The 12,605-nt window shown below is 39.9% G+C and overlaps 1 pseudogene; it reads left to right on the top strand.

Annotated features, from left to right (window-relative positions):
- Positions 1 to 8,619: 8,619 nt before the first annotated feature.
- Ldha-ps29 (lactate dehydrogenase A, pseudogene 29) lies at positions 8,620 to 9,612 on the top strand (annotated as a pseudogene).
- Positions 9,613 to 12,605: the final 2,993 nt, after the last annotated feature.

The following is a 12,605-nucleotide window of genomic DNA, read 5'->3' as shown; positions in this document are numbered from 1 at the left end:
AAGAGCAGGATTAGAGAATCCAGGGAAATGAGACACATGTTATGGGGATCACTAATCTCACACCCAAGTACAGGTATGTGTAATAATGGCAGTTCTTCCAAAGTTGGCCAAACTATAAATCTTCCTGCATTAGTTCCTTTCTACAAAACTGCAACAAGATCCCTGCCCAATACAACTCAAGAAAGGGCTTTCTTAGGTTTGCAGTTTGAGGATATGGTCCTTCATGTTGATGAATGAATGGTGTTAGACGAGTGAAGATTCTGTGCTTAGCAGCAGAACGTGATGACGCTAATGCTCATCATCCAGGCCTCCTTTTAGCTAATCCATGAGAGTGATGCTAAACACAGCAAAGACGGCTAAGGCTCTTCTTACCTCGATTAAACTAATCTAGGCATGTGCATAGCCCAACCTTTCTTATGCAATCTCTCCAAGGCATGTTCAAGACGTCTCCTAAGTGATTATAGATCCTATCAAATTGGTAATCAATATTGATCATCATGCCTATCATGGTATGATTAATGGCTTTAAGCTTTATCCTCCAAATCAATTTTCTACAAAAAGAAAGTAAAATAAAACAGTGCAGTTCCATTCAGTATATCTTTGGGTGATAGTAGAAGGGCCCCACCAGGAAACATTACCATGATAATATTTAACTAAAATAATGATGTCATTATGCATAGGGCTGTATTTTTTATTTGAAGTGTCATGTTAGGACTTTACTATATGTCTTTTTGTAGGTTAGGTCAGAGATTATCAACCACATGAATGAGATACAAGAATGATCTTAGCTATGCCTCTCTTCCCCATGAACTCGAAGACTAGCAAGTAGAAGGGCTAATGTGCAAACACGCAAATTCAAATGGATTTTTTAATAAGCATGTTTTTTTAATAAACAGCAACTTTAGATCAAGACCTGAGCTACAGCTTTGCCACGTGTATAAAGTGTATAAAAAGGAGAAGCAAACACTCCAATGTTGCTCTCTCACAAAATGGATATAAAACTAATAATCTGTATATTGGAGAGGTGTCAGAAGTATAAAAATTACCCATCTTGGTGCCCTTAAATTCCTCACAAGAGATGTTGATATGCTACAATGAGTTCTATCACCAAGACTTTGAAAACCTGAACTAGCACACATTAGAAAGGAAGACTGGGGAGTAACGAGTTGCTATTAAATAGAACTCTGACACACGGTGACGTATGTATTATTTTTCAAGGGACAGAAGTGATTTCACTCCTAGAAAAGAATGGAGAGTCACTGCACAGAACACTAGGGGTGTTTATAAAAGCTTGGAGAAACTCATTGACTGCCTGAGCATTGAGGAGACTTGAGGACAAGCTACGTTTGGGGGCTGACAGTGCCTTTAGATCTGCTTTTCTGTCTTGGTTTCCTTGAGCATGAGCTAGAGGAAACATAATATGATCTGGCTGCCTAGGGCAAGTAAGACCCAGCTTCTTGAATAAAAAAGAAGTTGATGAATGAAACCTTCAGTTTTCCATCAAGTTGTAGTCTGATTCACCAGTGTAAGCATGGGAGCGTTATTTTGGGAAACAGCTGTGACTAAGAAAATGACGTAAACATTTGTCTCAGAAAACTCAGTCTCCTTAGGACATATGCCTAGTGGTGAGAGAACAGAGAAAATAAAGAAATTAACCCTGGCATTGTGCCTAAAATAAGCCAACAGTGCATGTTGAATATCTTAATTTCATAACACATAGATTAAGCTTTTAGGAGTGATGATTGTTTTTCTGTATAAAAGAGCTTCTAACTGAGACTCAAAGGGTTTAAATTACATTTCCCAAGGATTTACAAGAAGTAATTGATGAACAGGTAGCAAAAATAATATCTTTTTTAAAACCAAGACAAACATCAAAAATACTATGCTTCCAAATATTTCATATATTGTGTGACTATTGCTTTATATTTTCATTCATTTAAGAATTACATTAGAGATGAAAGAATCTTTAAGAACACCATTTCCCAAAGGAAGGGCTGGCTGTTATGAGAATTTTCCTGGAGAGAGAACTGAACAAGCTTTTTTTCCCATCACCCATATAGCAATAATGACATATTAAGGAAAGGAATTCAGACAAAACTAGTTTAGTGAACCACTAAGTTTGTCAGGATTACCTGCTGGATAGTAGGGAGGGTTTATTTACAGAAGCCTGGGAGGATCAAATGTAGATTACAGATGAAAAGTCCATCACAGCATATATAAAGATTCATGAAAGTTTTATCAGAAAGTATTTTCACAACTTGCAGGTAGCTTAACCAGTTGGAGAGTCTCTTCTCTCCAGTGGTTGATACTACTTTTGTAATAACCTTGAAGAGGAGTCCTATGAATCTTATAAGTTCCAGGGACTTCCTGTGACTTGTGAGTTGTTTACTTTGATCCTATCTTTGTTTAGTTCCATAATCTTAAAGAGTGTCTCCCTAGGATGGAATGTTTTATTAAGAGGAAATGAATACATAATGTTGACTCTCATTATTATTCAAGCATTTCAATATTATGATTCTTCTTTATTTCAATATCAAAAACTAAGGGACAACTTTCTCATTAACTACCATCTAAAGAACTGTGGGTGGACTGTAAATGGACTCCTTACTTTATACTTCTAAACTCTTGGGATTCAATCACAGTGCAAGAAAATCAACAATGACCAGGCAAATCAAGTCACTGGTTTGATGTATCTGCCTGTTTCTTCAACAATTTACTAGGCAACACACATCTATAAGCACCCCCTGTTATGGATTGATTCTAGTGGTACTTGGGTTAATTTGGTTCCAAAGATTACACAAGAACCATCTGCAGGGCACATGCTATGGGTCCCTGCCCTAGTTGGCTTTGATTGGTAAATAAAGTTGCTGGTGGTCAATGGCTGGACCGAGAAACAGAGACTGGTTGTTTAGTTTACTGGGCAAGGAATTCAGGGGAACATGGAGAACGAAGAGATACAGACTTGAGAGCTGTAGAAGACAGAGTACCAATTATGTAAGAGCTGGGGAAGAGCATCCCTAGGGGGATCTAGAATAGCAAGGATGGAATATAGATTTTAGTAAGTAATAATTGAGGGGTATTGGAGAGGAGAAATTAGCAACATGGAAGTTAGGGAGAGGTCTAGCCATTGAGATGATTATAAAAGTAGAAGGCTGAATGTGTGTCCTTCATTTGAGAATCCAGAGCATTGATGGTATTGAGAAACTCATGCCACCACTGACAGGGAGATTAGAGCAGATTAATCAGTTACTACATCACACCCTGCCCTCCACCCCCACATACAAATTATCAAGGATATAATGAATTTCAGTCAGAAAAGCATCAGGTCTTCCCAGCATCCCAAAATAATTAGGGTATCCATGGTAGAATTTATAAAAAGAAAAATTAGCATAACTCTTCATTAGAGATCCGAAGCAAAGCCTATATACCAGGCATATACCACAGCTGCAGATTTCAATGTTCAAATTGCTGATAGCATAGTGTCTCAGAATTTCAAAGTAGTATGTCCTGAAGCTTTGAATTTAAAAATAATTCAAATAAGATACTTATTGGGAAATGTTTTTAAAATATTGGGTCAGGAATAAACTATTGATCTCCTTTGTGAGTTTCTCAGTTTTCTAACTGAACTCCTTCTCTTCCATCATATGGTCTGTCTTATTTTTCTTTCTGGATTCTTTTCTATTCTAACCATCCTAAGGAAAGGATGGGGAAAAAACTGAGTTTATTTACAATTGTGTTTCGTGCTTGCATGCTTTGTATTTAAGACATTAAAATTAGGAAATTAGATAGAAGCCTGCCAGCCAAGGCAATTACTTCTATCCATTACACTTGAAGACCAGATTACCCCACTTCATGAAACAGTTTCTCTTAATTGTTTCATGCTTCCCATAGTGACATTAAATCCAAATAGCCACTTCATTCTCCTGACAATGTACTGTTTGAACTATAGGGTGTTAACAGTCTTTTTAGCAATCGTGCTTTTGACTATCCCTTTTCTTGCCTGATTTCATCTGAAATACTATGGCATACGAGTGCTATCTAAATTAATGCTTGTCATATTCTTAAACACTGTTTCCAGATATAATTTATCTATCTATCTATCTATCTATCTATCTATCTATCTATCTATCTATCTATCTATCATCCATTCATTCATCCGTCCATGCATCTATCTACCCCTTCACAGATGCTTTCAAGCTTCATCTAATGGAATCAGACAAATAATGTTTCTGCTTGCTTATGCATCTGTCTTACCTAACATGGATATCACTAACTGAATTAAATTATATCAATCACATATAAATAAAATCAAACAAAATTAATATTTAATTTTTTGAGACAGAGAAAAATTCCCATCATTGTATCAAGTGCTATTATTGGTTTTCTGTTTGAAAGTTTGAGACAGAATCTGGCTATTGTAGCCTCCCACGACCTAGACCTTATCACGTAGATTAGGTTGACTTAAGACGAGAAATAATTGTCCAGAGTGCTGGAATTTACAGATATGCTTCTCTATACCTGGTTCAGAAAATCATTTTGAATAGTTTTGCCTCAGGGTTCTCTTGTACTTGATAAAGTAAGTTTTTCATACAAGCTAGAATTATGTGTTTGTGAAGGGTGTAGGTAATTAAATGCAAACCAAAATAATCCCTGGGTATTTTTACTATAGAATAGCTCATTAGACACTTACTTATTAGCGTCTACTTATAGTGACATAATTCTTGTCGAATGTAAGCCATGTTTATTGCTGGAATCCAAGTAGCCCTCACGTGGATTTCATACCAAGAATCAATTAAGACAGGGTCAGTAAGGTCTGTTATTTAGAATGGTGTGTGTGTGTGTGTGTGTGTGTGTGTGTGTGTGTGTGTGTGTGTGTGTGAGAGAGAGAGAGAGAGAGAGAGAGAGAGAGAGAGAGAGACAGACAGACAGACAGACAGACAGAGAGACAGAGAGACAGAGATTTATGGGAAAAATTACTTTCGGATTTCAGGAGTTTCTGTTTTAGTCAAAATTTAAATAAATTGAGCTGAGGTTTCCAAACTCCTTAAGGAAAAAAGAGTTATTCATAACAAGCAGGAAGCATGCCTAGCTAGAGTTTAGAAGCTCCTATGGAACAAAGAGGATACTTCTGTGATATTTAGAGAAAAATCTTATTACTTTTACCTATTTTGAAGCACGAATTCCTTCCCAGTATGTTCTTAGTACTGTGGTGCCTAGATAGAAGACTCTGTCAGAGACATGCACAGCAGTAATATCTGGGAGTGGGGGGGAAGGTTTAGTGTCTTATAGAATACTGGTTAGCTCAAAGAATGGATGGCTTTTATATTATCAGCATCAGCCATAGCAGAACCTGTGGAAATAAATCCTGGTAGGAGACACGACAAATAGAAATACAGAAGCCAGAGAGAAACTTCTTCTGGGAAAAAAAATACCATGCAGTGAAATCTGACCACTTCTCTGTGGTTATGTCCATGAAAAAAAGTAAGTTGAAGTCTCTTAGTCTTTATCAAGAAGAACCATGAGAAACTTCTGTTTGGAGAGGGTGACAGCTAGTGCTGACTTATAGTTGTTTTAATTCCTGAGAATTAGTGACAGGAGTTGAGTGCTACACTTTAATGGGACATTTATATCACCCTTTTCCAATCTTACAGAACATCATAAAAAGGGGGTGTGGCTGAAAAAGGAAGAGTGACAGTCTGGGAAGGATTACTGTGGCAAAGGAAGTCACACCCTCACAGAGGGCATGGGGACCTGACTTACACAAGATGGACCTGTTGATAAGTGCCGCAGCTTTCCTTATGGAGCCATCGGCTATTAATGGTTGCTGCGGTTTTGTCAGTAGTAATGGTTTTAATGAGAATGAACCCTTATCACTCATGTGGCTGCCGGCTGATGAATCTGTTTGGAATGTATAGAGAGGTGTGGCTTCATTGGAGGAGGTGTCTCACTGGGATGGGAGTGTCTTTAGGTTGTCAATGCCCTATTCCATTCCCAATTAGTGCTCTCTCTCTCTCTCTCTCTCTCTCTCTCTCTCTCTCTCTCTCTCTTTCTCTGCCTTCTACATTGCAAATAAGGGGATAAATTTACAGCTACTGTCCCACCACCATGCCTTATTGCTGCTACCATTGTTCATACTGTGATAGTTATAGATTTTAACTCTGAGATTAAGCCCCCAATAAGCATTTTATAAGCTGCCTTGATCATAGCATCTTCTCAGAGGAATAGAAAAGTAACTAAGTAAAAAAGAATCCACTGGTAAGTTGTGTGCTCCAGTAAATAACTTTCGACCTACACCCTAACAAGGTAACCTTATTAAACTTACCTGTTTCAAAACAAACAAACAGACAAGGGCCAGCATTACCACTCCTGGGCATATACCCAAAAGATACATCACTATAGCACAAGGACACTTGTCTAACTAAGTTCATAGCAGTTTTATTCATAATAACCAGAAACTGGAAACAACATAGATGTCCCTCGTCTGAAGAATGGATAAAAAAATTGTGGTTACAGAATGGAATACTATTCAACAGTTAAAAAAAAGATATCATGAAATATGCAGGCAAATGGATGGAAATAGAAAATATCCTGAGTGAGGTAACCCAGCCAGACAAGCATGGTGTATACTCACTTGTAAGTGGACATAAGCCATGGAGTAGAAGATAACTATGCTATAATGCACAGACCCAAAGAAGCTAAGCAATTAGGAGATGCCCAAGTGAGAATGCTTGACTCCTACTCCAAAGGAGAAATACAATAGACATCAAAGGTGAATGGAGGGAGGGATCTGGGTGGGAGATGAGGATGAGATGAGGAGGGTTATGGGGATGGTAATCAGGTGTGTGTTGTGGGGAGGAGGGCTAGGAGGGAGAATGGAAACTAAAGGGAGGGCGTCTCTGGGACTAGCTGATGAACTGAGACAGGGAAGTCTCCTGGGAGTTAATAAGGGTGGCCCTAGCTGAGAGTTATAGCAGTTGGGGATATTGAGACTGACATGGCCACCTCCTGCAGCCAGCTGGGACTTGCAGTGGAAGTAGTGGGACAATAACCCCCACACAAACTTTCAACCTCAAATGTGTCTTGCCTGTAAGACACACAAGATATGCAGTGATAAAGATGGAGTAGAGATTGAGAGAACGACCAACTAATGCCTGGCCTAATGTGAGACCCATCCCGGGGGGGAAAGCCAACCCCTGACACTATGTTTTTTAAGATTTATTTTATTTATGAGTACACTGTTGCTGTCTTCAGACACACCAGAAGAGAGCATTGGATGGTCATGAGCCACCATGTGGTTGCTGGGAATTGAACTCAGGACCTCTGGAAGAGCAGTCAGTGTTCTTAACCACTGAGCCATCTCTCCAGCCCCCCCCCCCCGACACTATTAATAGTACTCAGCTATACTTGCATAACTGTCTTCTGAGAGGCTTCGTTCAGGAGCTGATGGAAACAGATGCAGAGAGTCACAGCCAAACATCAGACAGAGCTTGGGTAGTCTTGTGGAAGACTAGGGGATAGGATTGAGAGAGCTGGGTGTTCAAGGACACCAAAAGAAGACCTATAGAGTCAACTAACCTAGTCTCATGGGAGCTCACAGAGACCAGGGAGCAGGCAAGGACTAGCAAGGACTAGCCTCCTACATATTTACAGTAGATGTGCAGCTTGGTCGCCATGTAGGTCCCCTAATAATTGGATCAGGGGCTGTCTCTTTTGCCTGCCACAGGATTCCCTTCTCCTTGCTGGATTGTTTTAGTGGGAAAGGATGCACCTAGTCCTGCTGCAACCAGATGTCTCAGAGCAGGGTAGCACCTAAATAGGGGCTTCCCTTTCCTGAGAAGTGGGGGTAATGGGAAGAGGCGTTTGTGAGGGGGGAACTAAGAGGAGTGGAGAAAGGGGTCTGCAATCAAATGTAAAGTGAATAAATAAATTAATAAAAATAATGTTGCTAGATTTAACAAAATGTAGATTATTTAATCTAATTTTAATAATTTGAATTAAATAAACAATAACTTCAAAAGTATGCATTTCTTTTTACACTAAAAATATCCTAGATATTAGATAGGATAAATTCATACTAGAAAGTAATTAAAACATATATCTAGCTTTGAAAGAAATATATTCATTCCTACAAAAAAATCCAATAAGTAGACTCTCTGGGCTGAAGGAACAGTGACTTTGCCTTCCTACTCCATTATTTTTTATTATTTTTCCCAGAGTTTCAAGTGTGGGTGAAGAATAGAAGTCCCTTCAGTCTAAATGCACTGTGATAAATCCATCCAAAAGGTACTTTCTTTGGTGGCTGAGAACTAGACAGAATGATATTTGGCGAGGGGAGACCAACCAAGAGTTCCCGATTGGTCCCTCAATGCTAGGTGTACCTATGTATGCCAAGACAACAAGGAAACATGATCAATCTACCAGCTTTGACAGACCCTATGGACTATCAAAAATACATAATCTGACTATGCTCAAATGGCATAAACATTCAAATGAGCACATCATTGCTCTTGAAAGTCATACTTGTGGAGCCACTGTTGCTGAGCCCAGGTCACACTGCTGCTACTCTCCTGTCGCCCCCCCCATCATGCAATGGAGGTCTCAAAAGATTCAAAGACCAAGATGGCAACCCTCAAGCTGATGGTGAATCTTCATAAGGAAGAACAGGTCCCCCAGAACAAGGTTATAGTTGTTGGGGTTGGTGATGTTGGTAAGGCTTGTGCCATCAGTGTCTTAATAAAGGACTTGGCAGATGAGCTTGCCCTTGTTGATATCATGGCAGACAAACTAAAGGGTGAGATGATGGATCTCCAGCACGGCAGCCTTTTCCTTAAGATACCAAAAATTATCTCCAGAAAGGCTATTGTGTGACTGCAAACTCCAAGCTGGTCATTATTACAGTGGGGGCCAGTCAGCAAGAGGGAGAACCCTGACTCAATTTGGTCTAGCGAAATGTGAACGTCTTCAAGTTCATCATTCCCAACATTGTGAAGCACAGTCCACAGTGCAAGCTGCTCGTTGTCTCAAATCCATTGGATATCTTGACCTACGTGGCTTGGAAAAATCTGTGGCTTTCCCAGAAGCTGAGTTACTGGAAGTGGTTACAATCTGGACTGAGCTCAGTTCCATTACCTGATGGGAGAAAGTCTGGGAGTTCACCCGCTGAGTTGTCACGGGTGGGTCCTGGGAGAGCATGGCAATTCCAGAGTGCCAGTGTGGAGTGGTGTGAACGTTGCTGGTGTCTCCTTGAATTCTTTGAACCCAGAAGGGGGCACTGATGCAGATATAGAGCAGTGGAAGGATGTTCATAAGCAGGTGGTTGACAGAGCATATGAGGTGAGCAAGCTGAAAGGTTACACGTCCTAGGCTACTGGTCTCTTTGTGGCAGACTTGGCAGAAAGCATAATGAAGAACCTTAGGCGGGTGCATCCCATTTGCACCATGATTAAGGGTCTCTATGGAATCAATGATGATGTCTTCTTCAGTGTCCCATGTATCCTGGGACAAAATGGAACCTCAGATGTTGTGAAGGTGGCACTGATTCCTGAAGAAGAAGCCTGCCTGAAGAAGTGTGCAGATACCCTCTGGGAAATCCAGAAGGAGCTGCAGTTCTAAAGTCTTCCCAGCATCCTAGCACTTCACTGTTCAGGCTGCAGCAGGGTTTCTATGGAGACCACACACTTCGCATCTGAGCTGTGGTTAGCACAGTTGTGTTGAGGTGATCTGGGAAAATCTCAGTTCCCACAGCTTTACCCTGATGCTCAGTGGTATTTGTGTAGTGGTAACCTAGCTGGTGTGACAGTCCCACTGTCTCCAAGACATGCTACCAACTGTGTGCAGGCTTTGATTATCCAGTAAACCTGTCACCTGTACACCCTCACCAAACAGGCTTAGGCCATTGAGTTCCCAACTAGTTGTAACCTGGATCCAGTGCGTAAGTCTGTTATGTATATCTTGTTCATAAATATTCTACAGGATATCTTATGTATTCTGTGTCTGTAGTGTACACTGACATTGCAATATTGACATGTAAGATCTGCATATGGATGATGGAACCAACCACTCAAGTGTCATGCCAGTGAAAACACCAAAGAAAACTTGAACAGTGAAAAAACAAAACAAAAAGAAAGTCATATACTCACATCTCAGGTAATAAAACCAAAGACAGAGAAGTGGATCGCCACTGCACCAAGTTGCCTCACTGTTCAAACTGAGGAAACCAAGGCAAAAAGCCATATCCCCAGAGGTAGCAGATGCAAAAATTCTTGTTCATAAATAAATGCTTTCTTAAAAAAATGGTTCATAAGTAAGAGATTGGCAGGTTGAGCAGGAGGTGATAAATAGAAGTGGAAGAGGGTGAGAGAGGGCATGAGTAGTGAGAATGCCTAGAATCCATTCTTTTAAGCGTGATTCTTGGAATAATCAAAATGCAAGTGGCTTTAATATGTTGATTAAGGATAACTAGTGTTACATTGTAGCCTATGATGCCCTTATACATTGACATGGTGGCATAGCGTAGAACTGGTAGGGAATCCGTCCTCGTTGAGTAAGTAATTTCTCTTTTCTTCATGTTGCTTCCATCCTTTTCTCTGCCCTCCTTGGCCATCTTAGAGTCAGTGAAAAATCATTTATTCTTCAGCACCTCCTAAAGGTGGTTGAAGACTCATGGAATCTGGGGTTTTACAAGTGCACCTATTCAGCATCTCTGGTATACTCAGCAGTCAGGCCACCATGCTGGAATATTCACTTACTCTTCTTGTTTCCCTGTACTAGATTCATCTGAAGGCATCTGAGACTTTTTTGAGCAAGCACTGGAGGAATCCCCAAAAGTCATCAATCAGAATTTGAAACAAATTAGAGAGAAAGTTATACCTCCATACTATGTCCCAGTAGAACACACACACACACACACACACACACACACACACCCCACACACACAAAACACACATACACAACACACACACAACACACACACACACAACACACACACAAAACACACATACACAACACACACAAACACACACACAAACACACACACATACACACACACACACACACGCACACACACTTCAGTTGTTTGTTCATTTGTCCTTCTCTTTCCTCAGAGGTTTTAGACAGTTTTCGCATCCTTGTTAATTTACCAAGTCACTTATATCAAAAGCAATATTTATCTCATTGTAACAAGATTAACATGCAAATAACAGTCCTAACACAGCGTGTGAATGGGTGTCAAGAGAAGTAATTTGTGTAGATGATGCTTCTTCAATCTGCAGTAGATTATCAGGTACTTTTACTAAAGTGCGAATTGTAGTGCTAGTTCTTTTTCAATGATAGCAGAATAGAAGTTCGTGATAGCAGACCATCTAGAATTTAGTCATTCATTTTTTTGTGGGGAGAGGTAATTCTGGAGATAGGTGGGAAATTATATTCCTCACACTAGCCAAGTCTGTACTGTGTGACATCACATAAAGGCCTGACTTTTCCTCATCAAAAGCTAAGGTACAGCCCTCTATTTGTTCACTTGCCTTCATGGTGGACTGTTTTTGGAGATCTTCAAAGAAGTAGATACAATCCTATCCCCCACAGGGCTTCACATGGAACTTATCACAGCAGGGCCACGGCTGTATGAAAGGTTTTGTGGCATGTGCTTCCCCTCCCATCTTCCTAAGGTGTCTAGGAATTCCCTGATATCCTACTCTATCTTAAATAGAGTCCAATCTATCTTAAATATCAATGTCCCTCTTTCTCCCTTTCTGTCTACTACATTTTCTCCAATAGGAAATAGCACTCAGATCAAGAAACCAGGACTTTTAGGGGTAACTTCCTTGTGTACAGGAGTATTTGTTCAGTAGAACAGAAGTGATGGACATGTGTCAGCCAAAAACCCAGCCCGATCTTCCCCTTCTAAACAGAAATATTATCTCAGTTACACTGGGACATTTTCTCCTTTCCTTTTCATGCGTCTTTCATTTCACCCCATGTCTCCCACCACCTCTTCTCAGACTTTCTCTTTTCCATGCAAATAACTTTATTTTTGAATAATGCCCTCTGAGTCTAATTTTTATAAGTAGTCATTTAAAATTCTTAGCGTGTATGAGGCAGAGTTAATACTATGTTATTATTCTGAAGCCTATAGTCTGCATTAGCCATGGTATCTTTTGAGGAATCTTCTCATTTTAAATAAAATACACATTCACCCATCCCAGAAATTACTTCAGACTCTTCAGTTGCTCATTGGTAGAAAAGGCTCATCAAAGGGTATGGGGTTTTCCACTGTCGTTTAAAAATGTTCTTCTTATTGTAACAAAATAGAAGAAGGAAAATTAGTCAGCATAAATGCAGAGACAATTAGCATGAATAACATGAATTATCCTTGTGGCTGACTCTGACTTTATTATGTAGCATTTAACCACTAAAGGAGTGACAGGACGGCATGAAGTTGATCCTGAATTGGTATAAAGGTAGAAGTGTTTCAATTCAGAATTACCAGCAGGGTTTGAGGAAGAAAAACAGGAAAAAAATGCAGGTATGTTATACTCAGAAAGCAAAGAGTCTCCTGGGCTTTAGGACAGAGTGTGTAAAACAAGCTGAGAAACAAGTTTATCCT

This window comes from Rattus norvegicus, chromosome 10 (genome assembly GCF_021556685.1).
Source record: "Rattus norvegicus strain SHRSP/BbbUtx chromosome 10, alternate assembly SHRSP_T2T, whole genome shotgun sequence".
NCBI lineage: Eukaryota > Metazoa > Chordata > Mammalia > Rodentia > Muridae > Rattus > Rattus norvegicus.
The sequence above is the reverse complement of the archived record's forward strand: the minus strand, read 5'-3'. Positions and strand labels throughout refer to the sequence as shown.